This window comes from Lathyrus oleraceus, chromosome 3, assembly GCF_024323335.1.
Source record: "Lathyrus oleraceus cultivar Zhongwan6 chromosome 3, CAAS_Psat_ZW6_1.0, whole genome shotgun sequence".
Taxonomy (NCBI): domain Eukaryota; kingdom Viridiplantae; phylum Streptophyta; class Magnoliopsida; order Fabales; family Fabaceae; genus Lathyrus; species Lathyrus oleraceus.
In genome coordinates, this window is record NC_066581.1 from 328,284,311 (window position 1) to 328,296,884 (window position 12,574).

At 32.1% G+C, this 12,574-nt stretch overlaps 1 non-coding gene across 1 annotated transcript; it reads left to right on the plus strand.

Moving 5' to 3' along the window:
* Positions 1–626: 626 nt before the first annotated feature.
* LOC127133635 (small nucleolar RNA R71) lies at positions 627–733 on the plus strand. Its single transcript, XR_007807588.1, has one exon. It is a non-coding gene; the product is annotated as a small nucleolar RNA R71 (small nucleolar RNA).
* The last annotated feature ends 11,841 nt before the right edge of the window (positions 734–12,574 follow it).

Genomic DNA, 12,574 nt, shown 5'->3' on the forward strand with positions numbered 1-12,574 from the left:
GATTATTTATGCTCACTCCTTGGACTTTAAATTCATTATTTGTTTTTGCATGAAGGACTTCAAAACTGATTGCAACTGATTATTTCTATTAGTAGCCACATTTGAATTAGTTGTTGAAAAACCAAGAGGAATTTGTGATGCATGAGGCTTCAATTGATTTTGAGTTTTACTTCATGAGAAATTTGGATGGTTCCTCCATCATAGATTGTATGTATTAATATATGGGTTATTAAATTTTTTATTTCCAACATAGTTAAGATATACATGTGCACCTCCATGGTTGACACAAGTTACTTCAACAACATATGTCACGACTTTGACAGGTTCGGTAACCAGCGTGTTACTAGGTGTCATCATGGCCTTCATCATTATGAATATGAGCCACTAGAGCAACAAATGTTGTATTCTTAGTAACTTCATGAACACCAGATGGTTTCTTATAAACTATGTTAGATGTAATTCTAGTAATTGGCCATTAGTAGGTGTTAGCAGTAATGTTATCAATCAAGTCATAACCTTTAGTATATGACTTAGACGATAAGGCATCATCATAGGATGCATCTAATATGTTTCTTGAGTATGGCATAATACCATTGTAAAATGTTTCTAGCTATATGCATATTGGAATTCCATGATGATGGCATTGTCTTAGCAGCTCCTTAAATCTTTCCTAAGAATTAAACAATGATTCATCTTCTCGTTATTTAAATGAGGAAATTTCATTCCTCATTTTTTCATTCTTCTTAGGAGTAAAATATTTTGCTTGAAATTTCTCAGCAAAATCATTCCACGTGGCAATGGAATTAGGTTCCAAAGAATTGAGGCAACTTTTAGCTCTACCCCTTAGAGAATATGGAAACAGCCTCAACCTAAAAGCAGCATTAGTTACTCCAAGTATCTTAAAGTTACTAGCAACTTCAAGTAATTTCCTCAAATGTAAATATGGATCATGAGTTACAACACCTAAGTATTGGCCAATAGCTTATATCGTCTGGAACATCATTGTCTTAATCTCAAGCTGAGCCATATTGATTTATAGTCTTATAACACTAGTACTCATGGAATTTGGATCATAATAAACCTTTTGATACTTCTTACCTTATCATTTGCAATGTCATTGATACCTATTTAAGTCATGCCTTCTACATTTTGTTAAGGGTCTTCAAGATCTTCTTCAAGTTATTCAAGTAATGGTGCAAGAACAAGGGTTCATGTAGTTAATTGGCAACTCGAAATCTCCTTAAGAGTCTCAAAGTTCTTTCTGGCTCAAGGTCTCCTCTGTAAATTGGGGTTAACAACCTGCGTATACGATAAGTGCAAAAAATATGGTAAACAGGTAGGCACTTATTAACTTGTTTTACACAAAATTAAATGAAAACCCTTTACTTATCAATGAAAAGTGATAATACACATGTCTAGAAATTTTAATTATGCATTCATTAAAAATAAGCAAAAAGGATCAAGAAATCACAAAAACAACACAAGATACCAAGCCAAGAACTTTCCCAACATATCAAGGCTTTCTAATCCAAGAATACAGATGTGTTTAACGAGAAAAGATGCAACCTCACTAAGCCAAGAAACACAAGAGAGCTTAGTGAGCAAAGGCAATTTAAAGGCTTCCGGGTTAAGTTACTTTAAGGTGAAATAAATGTTTGATGACTAAGCGACCATGGGCGATGCTCTTAGTTAGCATATGCAGCAAGGCTAGACATAGGGTAGCTGGCATTACTTAACCTAAAAGAAAGTATTGTGTTAATCGAGTATGAGGAATATGCTTAGCAAACCTACCTTTCCCGACCCTATGAATAGGGGTGCTAGACAGTCATTTGGAGATATTGGAAGTCAATGGATTCGAGGTGGTTCCTAAGATAAATCAGGTTCACACCATAAATGGCAATAAGAGAGAATAAGAGAGGAAGATTGAGGGAAGAAGTGTTGTTCGACAGATCGTCAACAAATGCTTTTCAACTTCTTTTTTCTAGAGATTGATTATAAATCTATGATGAGTAAGCGTAGCTAATCTTTTCTCTTTTGGGGTTAAATATAGTTGTTCTAGTACTTATGTTGTGATCCTGATCATGGCGTTCTATGTAATTCTTCTTATGTTTTAATATTGATGGATTATCAATTCTTATTGTTTATTTTGTATTATTTACCTAAAAAATGATTTCATGTATAACTTGATATTCGAAAGGTACTGGTCATTAATAAATCCAAGTCTGACATTTATTGGATGCTAAAGTATAGACATAGATTTATGTACAAGACCTCTATTTAATGTTGATAATGTTGGAATGGTCATTAATAGCTACAATTACTTTTAAAACATAATCTTGACGTATTAGTTAATAGGATAAGAGATTGTTTGTTAGGAAATAGGACTGATCTCGTGTCGTTTACTTAGACATGAGTTGCAATGAGAGACTCAAGCGGTAATATTTATAGTTGATTATAATTGTATATTACTGGTCAATAATGCTACATAAGAATAGGTCAATGAAGTTTAACCCCAAGAAAGTTTTCTCATGTTTGAAACACCGAAAGTTTAATTTTATTTTCTACTATTTCACATTTCAAGCATTAGCCAAAAAATTAACCTTGTGATAAACCAAACTTAAAGTAATAGAAACTATTGGATGGTCTTTGAAACATAATTTTCCCATGTGTAGACGATAATAACTGCACTTGCTATCTACACTACAACAACATGCAACAACCAAGCACGTTGTGTGACACTAGAAGACAAAAAACGTCAAAAACTCAAATTTAACTCTTTAAGATTTCATGAAAATCAAAATGTTAATGAAACAAACCCCGAAAACAGGGCCATGAACTTGTTGGTTATTTTCTACGTGCAAGTAGACACAATCGAAACTAGTAGCAAGTGATAAGAAAAGTATCAATCCCAGAGAGATTATATTACCCCTAATTATTTTCAACTTATATATTGTGAAAAGAACACGAGCAAGAATAATAAATAAGGTTGTCACTTGGTCAGAAACTAGAAATCACAACTTGGAAGTAGAAATGTTTAACATATTGGATTAACATATTGGGCAATGATACATTTAATGACTTCACATAATGCATGAATATGATGTGATGTGTCATGATAGGTAGGGGAAATTCCTAAGCTTCATAATCACATTTATACATTTCTTTTATAAGTTATGCCCTATATGGCTTTATGTCTTTATTCCTAAAGTAACTAAAATGACAATCTATGCCTACTTTCTTTTTTATCCATATTTGCTAGGAGTTCCATTTATAAGAAGATTTCTATATACTGGAAAAACTCTTATCTACTTTTAAGATGATCAGTCAAAGAAAGTAATATATAGAATAAAAATATATGAACAACATATGCTACTAATACTCAATCATATCATACGAAAGATAATTTTGTAATTAAATCTCACATTGACCAACATAAGGACTTTAGATCATGGTGATCAAAGTAAATATAACATAGAAGAATTCTAAGTAAAACATTTCTAAATAGAGATAGATAGAAGGTAAATATAAGAGTGACACTTCAACCCCTTACAACCTTCAGCCATCAAGAGACGTCTTATGACACTCCTCCAATATGGTTCTTCCTTTCTTCCTTGTTACTGAATTTTTCTCTTTATATTTCAAACTCCATTCTCCATGCCATTGCAAATCCACTTATAGGAATTCTTCAGCGTGTGCGTTGTCCTAATACTTGGTCTTGGGCCTTGTAAATATCCATTAGTTGTATCCTAATAAATATGGAATTCCTTTGTCCACTAGTACTGGTACTATGAATTACAGTAGACCTACACTATACTATGGGGAAAACTATGGCAATGCTTGCAATAGCTTCTTAGACTGTTGTATTCTAGCGATTGTTCTTATTCTTTTGTCTTTACAAGTTAGTCCTAATTTATTTTCTCGAGATTCTTCTATGTCAACCCTAAAATTACCATTCAAAATGACTTCTAGCTTCATCGTGCTTAAAACCTGCTTGGTAACGACCTTATATATCTAACGTGATCGAATTTGACGACATGGTTACTCCTGCACATCAAAAACAATATAAAAACTAAAATAAAGAACACCTATTCTACTCATCAGTAATTAATCCAAATGACTATAAAACATTTGTAATCTATGGATTCTTGCCAGCATTAAAAGATCAAATATCTCACAACAAAAGAGTTATCAATGGGCCTCATGATTTTGAAAACTCTGTTGAAAGTGAACATAAGGTGGGGGATTCCCCTGTCTTTATATTCCACCTCAACATTGTTTCTCATTGGAGTTATAAATACCACTTGTGTATTTTATTGGTAAAGTAGATTTGTAATCTATGTGTATTTTATTGATAAAACTCAATGTCATCTTGTAAAGGAAGATTCCTAAAATGTGCATGAATCTTGGAAGTGTCATGTCTCTTATACCATTAGGGATTGAACATTCAAGAAAATGCTTGTTGATCTTGGTCCCTTTGTGGGTGCAATTTCATTATCTATTTTCCTGAAGTCGGATATTTATCAAATGTCTCTATGACATTATATAAAATGTGTTGGTCAAAGTGGACAAATTCATATATATATATATATATATATATATATATATATATATATATATATATATATATATATATATATATGAATTTGTCCACTTTAACCAACACATTTTATATAATGTCATAGAGACATTTGATAAATATCCGAAGTCGGATATTTATCAAATGTCTCTATGACATTATATAAAATGTGTTGGTTAAAGTGGACAAATTCATATATATATATATATATATATATATATATATATATATATATATATAATATATATATATATATATATATATATATATATATATATATATATATATATATATATATATATATATATATATATATATATATATATATATATATATATATATATATATATATATGTATATATCATGTGGAGTTAGATGGATCACTAAGATTGACATATTTATATCAACAAATGGTTTGGTTTGTCTTTAGAGTTATAACTCAATTTACGTGTGTTGTTTTTAATTATTATATACATATGTCATGTAAAAATAAAATTGAGTTATAGTGTATTTTATGTACGGGTGGCAAACGGGCATGCCCACCCCATTTAGGCCCGCCCCACAAAAGCCCGCAAGAAAATGGGGCGGGGCGGGGCGGTCAAAGGTAGAGATGCGGGCTCACTTACTAGGCCCGCCCCATTTAATGACGGGCATGCCCGTTATTCTCTTTAAAAAAATCTTGTTCACTCATGATGATATAATTTAAAAAAAGTACTCATACATCCTAATACTACTAAAATCTAATAAAGTCTTTGCTAAATAATATATGTACAAACACACTTGCATTGCATAAAAATCACTATCATTATCCTACATCCAATAATTAAATTCAACAAACCTTAAATTAAGTATCACGAGTTCAACATAAGTTCAACACCACAAATTCAACAAAAGTTCAACTTCATAAATTCAACAAAAGTTATGAAAGAATTCATAAATAGTTTTATCTAACACAAAAATCTCTAAATTCTCTACAAACATAAAAGATGCACTCATCAATCTTCATCTACGTCATGAACATATGATGCTTCAGTTGTAATACTTTTCACCAAGCTTCCATCATCATTATCTTCATCATCACCCACTACATCTATAAAAAAATTTAAGTGTAAGTAACAAAATTATAAGAATCACAAAGTATTAAAAGAAACTTTAATATTTGATTATGTACCAAAACTGTTGAAACCGTGAAGCCAACTGCGAGTACAAATCAATGCCTCTACATTCTTCGACAACAAGCGACTTCTATATTTGTTTAGAATGATCGAACCAATACTGAAAGCAGATTCAGATGCAACAGTAGTAATAGTGATGCCTAACAAATCACGAGCAAATAAAGATAACTCTTTAAACCTATTCCAATTCTCCTTCCACCATTGAAGAACATTCAAGTCATCAAAATTTTGATAACTTAAATCCACACTTGCCTCATCCAAATAAACATCAAGTTGAGACTTTCCGGTCTCTGTTGCAAGTTGTTGTTTGTGTGCTTTCAAATCCTATTATAATAAAAAGGAAAAGAATAGAGACATGTTACAACATGTAACAATTGACAACGTTTAACAACATGTAACATATTAAAACAATCAAATTTAGACAGCATTTAGCAGCATGTTTGTAACATTAACAATAACATATTTGTCAATTTACAGCATGTTATAACAACATTTAACAACATGTTTCTTACATTAAACAACCTCATGTATAACAATTTACAGCACTGTATAACAACATTTAACAGCATGTAACAATTTACAGCAAGTTTCTTATATTTAACAGCAGCATATTTGGCAATTTACAGCATGTTATAACAACATTTAACAACATGTAACAGTTTACAGCATATTTCTTACATTTAACAGCAGTATATTTGGCAATTTACAGCATGTTTCTTACATTTAACAGCAGTATATTTGGCAATTTACAGCATGTAACAGTTTACAGCATGTTTCTTACATTTAACAGCAGCATATTTGACAATTTGCAGCATGTAACAATTGACAGCATGTAACAATTGACAGCATGTTTCTTATATTTAACAGCAGCATATTTGGCAATTTAGAGCATGTTATTAAAGCGTTTAACAATATGTAACATATTAAAGCAAGTTAATAATTAGAGGAGGCTACATACATTGAACAAACTTTTAGTTAACGCGTGTGAACTTGATTCCCCTCTAGTGATGGAAGATGGAGTTTGAGAGGTTGTAGAAGACGAAGTATGAAGGCGACGATACATCTCAAAGAGAGTGTACAATTTCTGCTTGATTTCATTTGTTTTAATTGTTGAGGTAAGTGGATCAACTTTTTCATACATGTATTCCAAAGAGGTAAGCTTAATCCTTGGGTCAAGAACCGCTCCTAGAGCAAGAACCACACTATAATCACTCCAATACTTCTCAAACTTGATCATCATTCTTTCAGCCATGTCTCTTATAAGAGTGTCTTCATCTTTGATGCTTGCCATCAAAACACACTAAATTTTCCAAATTTGCAAAAAAATACAAATTGGAAGTAGGATAAGACGTTCGGGAAATTAAGTTTGTTGTCTCATAAAATGGCAACAAGAATGTGCATATCTTATCTCCTATTTTCCAATCTTCTTCGGAAGGGAAAACCTTATAATTATCATCATGAAAACTAAGGCTTGCAAATACACGTCGGTACTTCAATGCACTTTGAAGCATCAAATAAGTAGAATTCCATCTAGTGGAAACATCGTAAGATAAACCAGTCGATGTTTCAATACCGCCAATGAGTTCAATGCATTCCTTGAATTTTTTTCATTCTACCCTCAGAGCCCTTCACATATTTGACACTTTCCCTAATCTTTTCCAATGCATCACCAATTACTTTCAAACCCTCTTGCACAATCAAATTTAAAACGTGTGCTGAGCAACGGACATGAAAGAACTCTCCCTCAGATAATAACCAGTTTTGCAAGACAAGTTGTCTTTTCAAATGAGCTTGCATCACGTCATTAGCAGAAGCATTATCTAATGTGAGTGAAAAAATCTTCTTCTCAATTCCCCAATCTGATAAAAAGTCAAGAATCTTTTTTGACATTTCAGATCCCGTGTGTGGAGGAGGCATGTGACAAAAGTTTAGAATCTTACTCTTCAAATTCCAATTGGAATCAACATAATGAGCAGTCATGCAAATATAACCTTCACTTGTACAAGTTGTCCACATATCAGAAGTTAGTGAAATTATAGAGGGAATATTAGCTAACTCCTTCTTAAGAGCTTCTTTCTCTGTCTTGAATATTTCATCAACATCAGCCTTAGCAGTATTTCTTGAAATAGGAGAAAATTCAGGGTTCAAATATTTCATCCAATCCCTAATTTTTTGAAACTCCACAAATTTATACGGTAAATCATGTGCAATGATTGCAGTAGCACACATTGATCTAGAAACCTTTTTATCTATTGTAAGATTCTTGAGTCTACCTTGCAAGTCCATCATTACTTAACCTACATCAGCATATTTGATTTTAGTGCACTTCTTCATATGACGATTCAAACTCGTGGTACCATAATTCCTATCGCCACCCTTCAAAATCTTTGAACAACCATTGCACTTAGCCAATGGATTCCCATCTTTATCCGCCCCAAGTTTAGTAAACACTTTCCAACAATCAGCACTTGATGTTTTGGCCTTCTTACACTTAGGTAAAACATCATCTTCAATTCTTCTTAGTTCATTTACGCCTTGAATTGTTTCATTCTATAAATCAACCACATTCACTTCATCTACAATTTCATTACCAACAGTTTCTGAATCCATTTCATTTATCACCTATGTATACAAATAAAAGAAATTAAAATAACATTATAAAACATGCAATCTTAATCTTCCAATTATACATGCACCAAACAAGAACAGTAATATATTAACATTTCAACAAATATATTGAATTGCTCAAACATGCCATTAGGTAGGATTTCCTAAACATTGAAAGCTCACTTTTCTGAGACTCCAGTTGCAATTTAAGCTTTTCATGATCATTAAAAATCCTTTGGAAGTGATCCTTAGCACTTGCCTGTATTTTTTTTATCTCTAAATTCAAAGATCACGAAATTTTAAATTAATAATCAATTCTTAAAATTGTAAAAGAAAGTTCAAGCATAATATTCGTCCGAAATCAATTAAACAATGCCATATATATTTGATGGTGCAATCATTGCAATGATTCTAATTTCTAGCAATATTTGGCTATTTCCGGACCTGTCAGGCCCCTGCCCCCCTTAATTGCCAAATTCAGACTCAACCCTTTGGTAGAAACCACCAAATTGGCAGTTGTGTGTGTAACCAAAGCACCAGTTGCAAATCAGAAACACGAAAAACTAAACACCCACAACCACAACACATACAGTCCTGATCCAAATTAGTGAAACTGAAAAGTAACTCAGGCTCCATAAATATAGATACCTTCATTATAAGATTGAATCAGTAATATATTAACAGTAATATATATAACAGTAATTAAAAACAAGTGAATTGTGTAGGATTTCCTAAACAGCTAATTAAAAACAGTAATATATTAACAGTAATATATATAACAGTAATACATGCCATTAGCCATTAGGTATGATTTCCTAAATAGCTAAACAGTAATATATATAACAGTAATTAAAAACAAGTGAATTGTGTTAAAAAAAAGTAAAACTGTATTAAGCTAACAGCTAACACTGAAAACATGAGATCTCTATTAACCGGAGCACTACCATACATTGGCCCATATCTTACAGCAGCACTAATTGGTTCTGATGTAAATCCAATCTCAGTGCTTGAAAACACTAAAATGGTTGTCACTTTTAAATGATGATGATCAAACATCAATTTCAACAGATACAACTGCAAAAGACTATGAAGCTCAAAGTTGAGGATAATAGGAAAAGTCTTCACAAAATTTGTAAAACTATTCTTGGGACTCATAATATTTATTCGTAACTTTAGGGTCTACTTTAAGAACGGTTGGCTTAATTGTTATGTTGAGATTTTCTAACAGTTCTACCAATTTATTTAGGCCAAGTCATCTGGGTATATAACTGCAGACACAACATTTCTTGGGTACGTTAGAATTTATCTTCTAATAAATCTCCTAATTAATAATTACTAAAATTACAGTATCCTGACCTGCGCTTCAACTGCACCGTAATCTGGCCTAACAGCACATCCTATGTCTGCCAATACATCTGCCTGCAGCACTCTAACTGGTGCAGGTCAGTAGGTAACTATGCTTCCACCTCCTATTACCCCACAACCAACTTTCTTCAGATGAGATACATGATAAACAGGGTGAATAAAAGACTGCTCTAGAAGCTGTAAATTGAAAGCAACAAAACAGAATATATTTGTTCGATAACTTGTTAAGGCCCATAACATCCTGCGATCTATTTGTTCGATACTACTGTAGAGCAATGTTTCTTTAATCTGCCATTACTCTAACTGGTCTGCTCTAACTGTTTCTTTAATTTATTTTATCAAAAACAAAATTCAGAAATTTCATCTATGTGGTCGACGAAGAGAAAGCTGAAAATTACCTGAACCGTGTGACCGACAAAGAGAGAGGTCATATCGACGAAGAGAGAGGTGAGACTGGTGGAGAGTGAAACCGTTTGTGAGGCTGATGAAGAGATAGATGTAATTTCTAGAGAAAGATAATAGCTCAGTTTGAAAGAAGAGAGGAGAGGATGAGAGATCAATGTAAACCTAATTTTGGTATGGATGGGCCTAAGATTATTTGTTCTTAATTTATACCCGCCCGCGGGCTGCCCGCGACCACCCTAGGCCCGGCCCGTTTTTTGTGGGGCGGGACGGGGCGGACATACATAAATACGCGGGTACAAAATCTAGGCCCGACCCGCCAAAAATGACGGGTAAAATGGGCATGGCTCGCGGGCCGGGCCCATTTTGCCACCCCTAATTTTATGTGTTGAGTTACATGGGAAGCATTCACAATGGGTCAAAAACAATTACACAAGTGAGAGAGACATCACATATTCACCCAAAATATTAAGATATTAAGAATATGAGTCATCTAACTTATAAATTGCTCAACCTTCGCATTTTCAAGAAATGTGAGACTTCTAACTCACACTTGTATCATAACAATTTCTCGCTTAAGTGTTAGTCATCTACTTATATGATCCCCTTCAAGCGAAACCTATTTTATCCACATACACTTGTAGAGTCATTGACACCCTTACCAGATCACAAGCACTTCAACAAGACACCAGTCTAACCATCACCTTATCAGGAAGAATTGCGATACAAGAAGTTGATCCCTTAGATGAACCATCGATTCTGATACTACTGGCGAGTCACAAGGGGAGCATTCACATTGGTTCATGAACAACTACACAAGTTAAAGAGACATTGCATATTTATCAAAATTATTAAGGCATTAGATATATGGGTCCTCTCACTTATAAAGTTCTCAACCTCCATTTTTTCAAGCAATGTGAGACCTCTAACTAACATTCATAGCACAATATTATGAAAGAAAAAATAATGGAGAAATAATGCATCAAAATGAAAAATAACCATCAGATTGGTATGTTCTAGGATATCCTATAATGTACCACACACACATAATAAGTCCTTCTTTCTTCATATCTTCCTCTCACAGTTTCAACCACTGCCATAACTTTCAAACCTCAATTTTAATCCCAATTTTATGTTTTTTTCTTTCTATTTTTCCATAATAACTTTGTCTTTTGCAATTGCCATTACATTTTTTTAAAATTTTCAAAATAAAATATAAAAAATTCAGATTGAATTGAACTTTGAGAAATTATACAATAAAATCTAATGTGATGTTTTTTTCAAGATATAATAGCATTAAAAAACTCTTACTCCCCGATTCCTATATATAATAATGAACTAAGTTTTTAATTGTCATTCTACTTTTAAAGAAAAACAATAATCAAATTAAAGTTATATTTTGTAGTTATGCAGGTTGGAGATCCAATTTTCTCCAGTAAAAATTACGAGATAAATTGAAACTAATTATGTTCGTGGTTGAAATAATGACATTTGTTAGGAGAAAAATGTGATAGTAGATACTAGAGATCCAATATAGTATAGTAAAGACCAATAAAATCATATAAGACTTAATTGATCTAATCGTAAAATTTGGCGGTACACATGTGAGTGATTCGATTGAACACTCACCTTAGATATCACCCAAATTAATAATACTAAAACTAGTAAAATAAATTAAGAATGAATCTTCAAAAAATTTAGACTTAAATAGTCAATTGGTGTTTGTAAGTTGACGTGTTTTTATTTTTTGTTCATGTATCTATGTATGTAGATAAAGTCCTTAAATGTTGAATTCTATTTAGTTTTAATCCCTAAAATTGAAATCCGCATGAAAATCTATAGATTTCTTACCAATTTTTCTACAAATTTAACTTTTAGAACTAAAACATTTTTTTTAACATTAAGAGATTATTTTAAAAAAAGAAGATACATAAACAAAACAAAAAACATATTAATTTACATGAACAAATTGACTATTTAAGCCAATTTTTTAAAGTTATGTGATATGTTAGAAAGAGACGGGGCTTATGAGCTACACAATGGTTAAGTGAGGAAGAATAAGCTGAAAAATCAATTTACACATTAACCTATAATGCAAAAAGTCATGAAATCAACAACTTTTGATTTATCCATTTAGGCGAGATAATTAATCGTTATCTCCATAAAGTTTTGAAAGTTATTCTTGAATTGAAAGAAAAATTAATCGTACAATCTAATGGCTAACAGTCCTTTCCTAAAATTTCTGGTAGTAGTAAAATCTACCCATATTTTAAGGAATTGTTTGGTAATAAGTTATTCTACACATAAATATTAAAATAGCTTACATATATATTTTATAGATACAAAATATAATATTGTGTTAGAATTGTGTTGATGCAATAGTTGAAACACATATATGTGTCAAAATATATGTAAAAGATGCTCCTCGATACCATGATAGAAAATATTA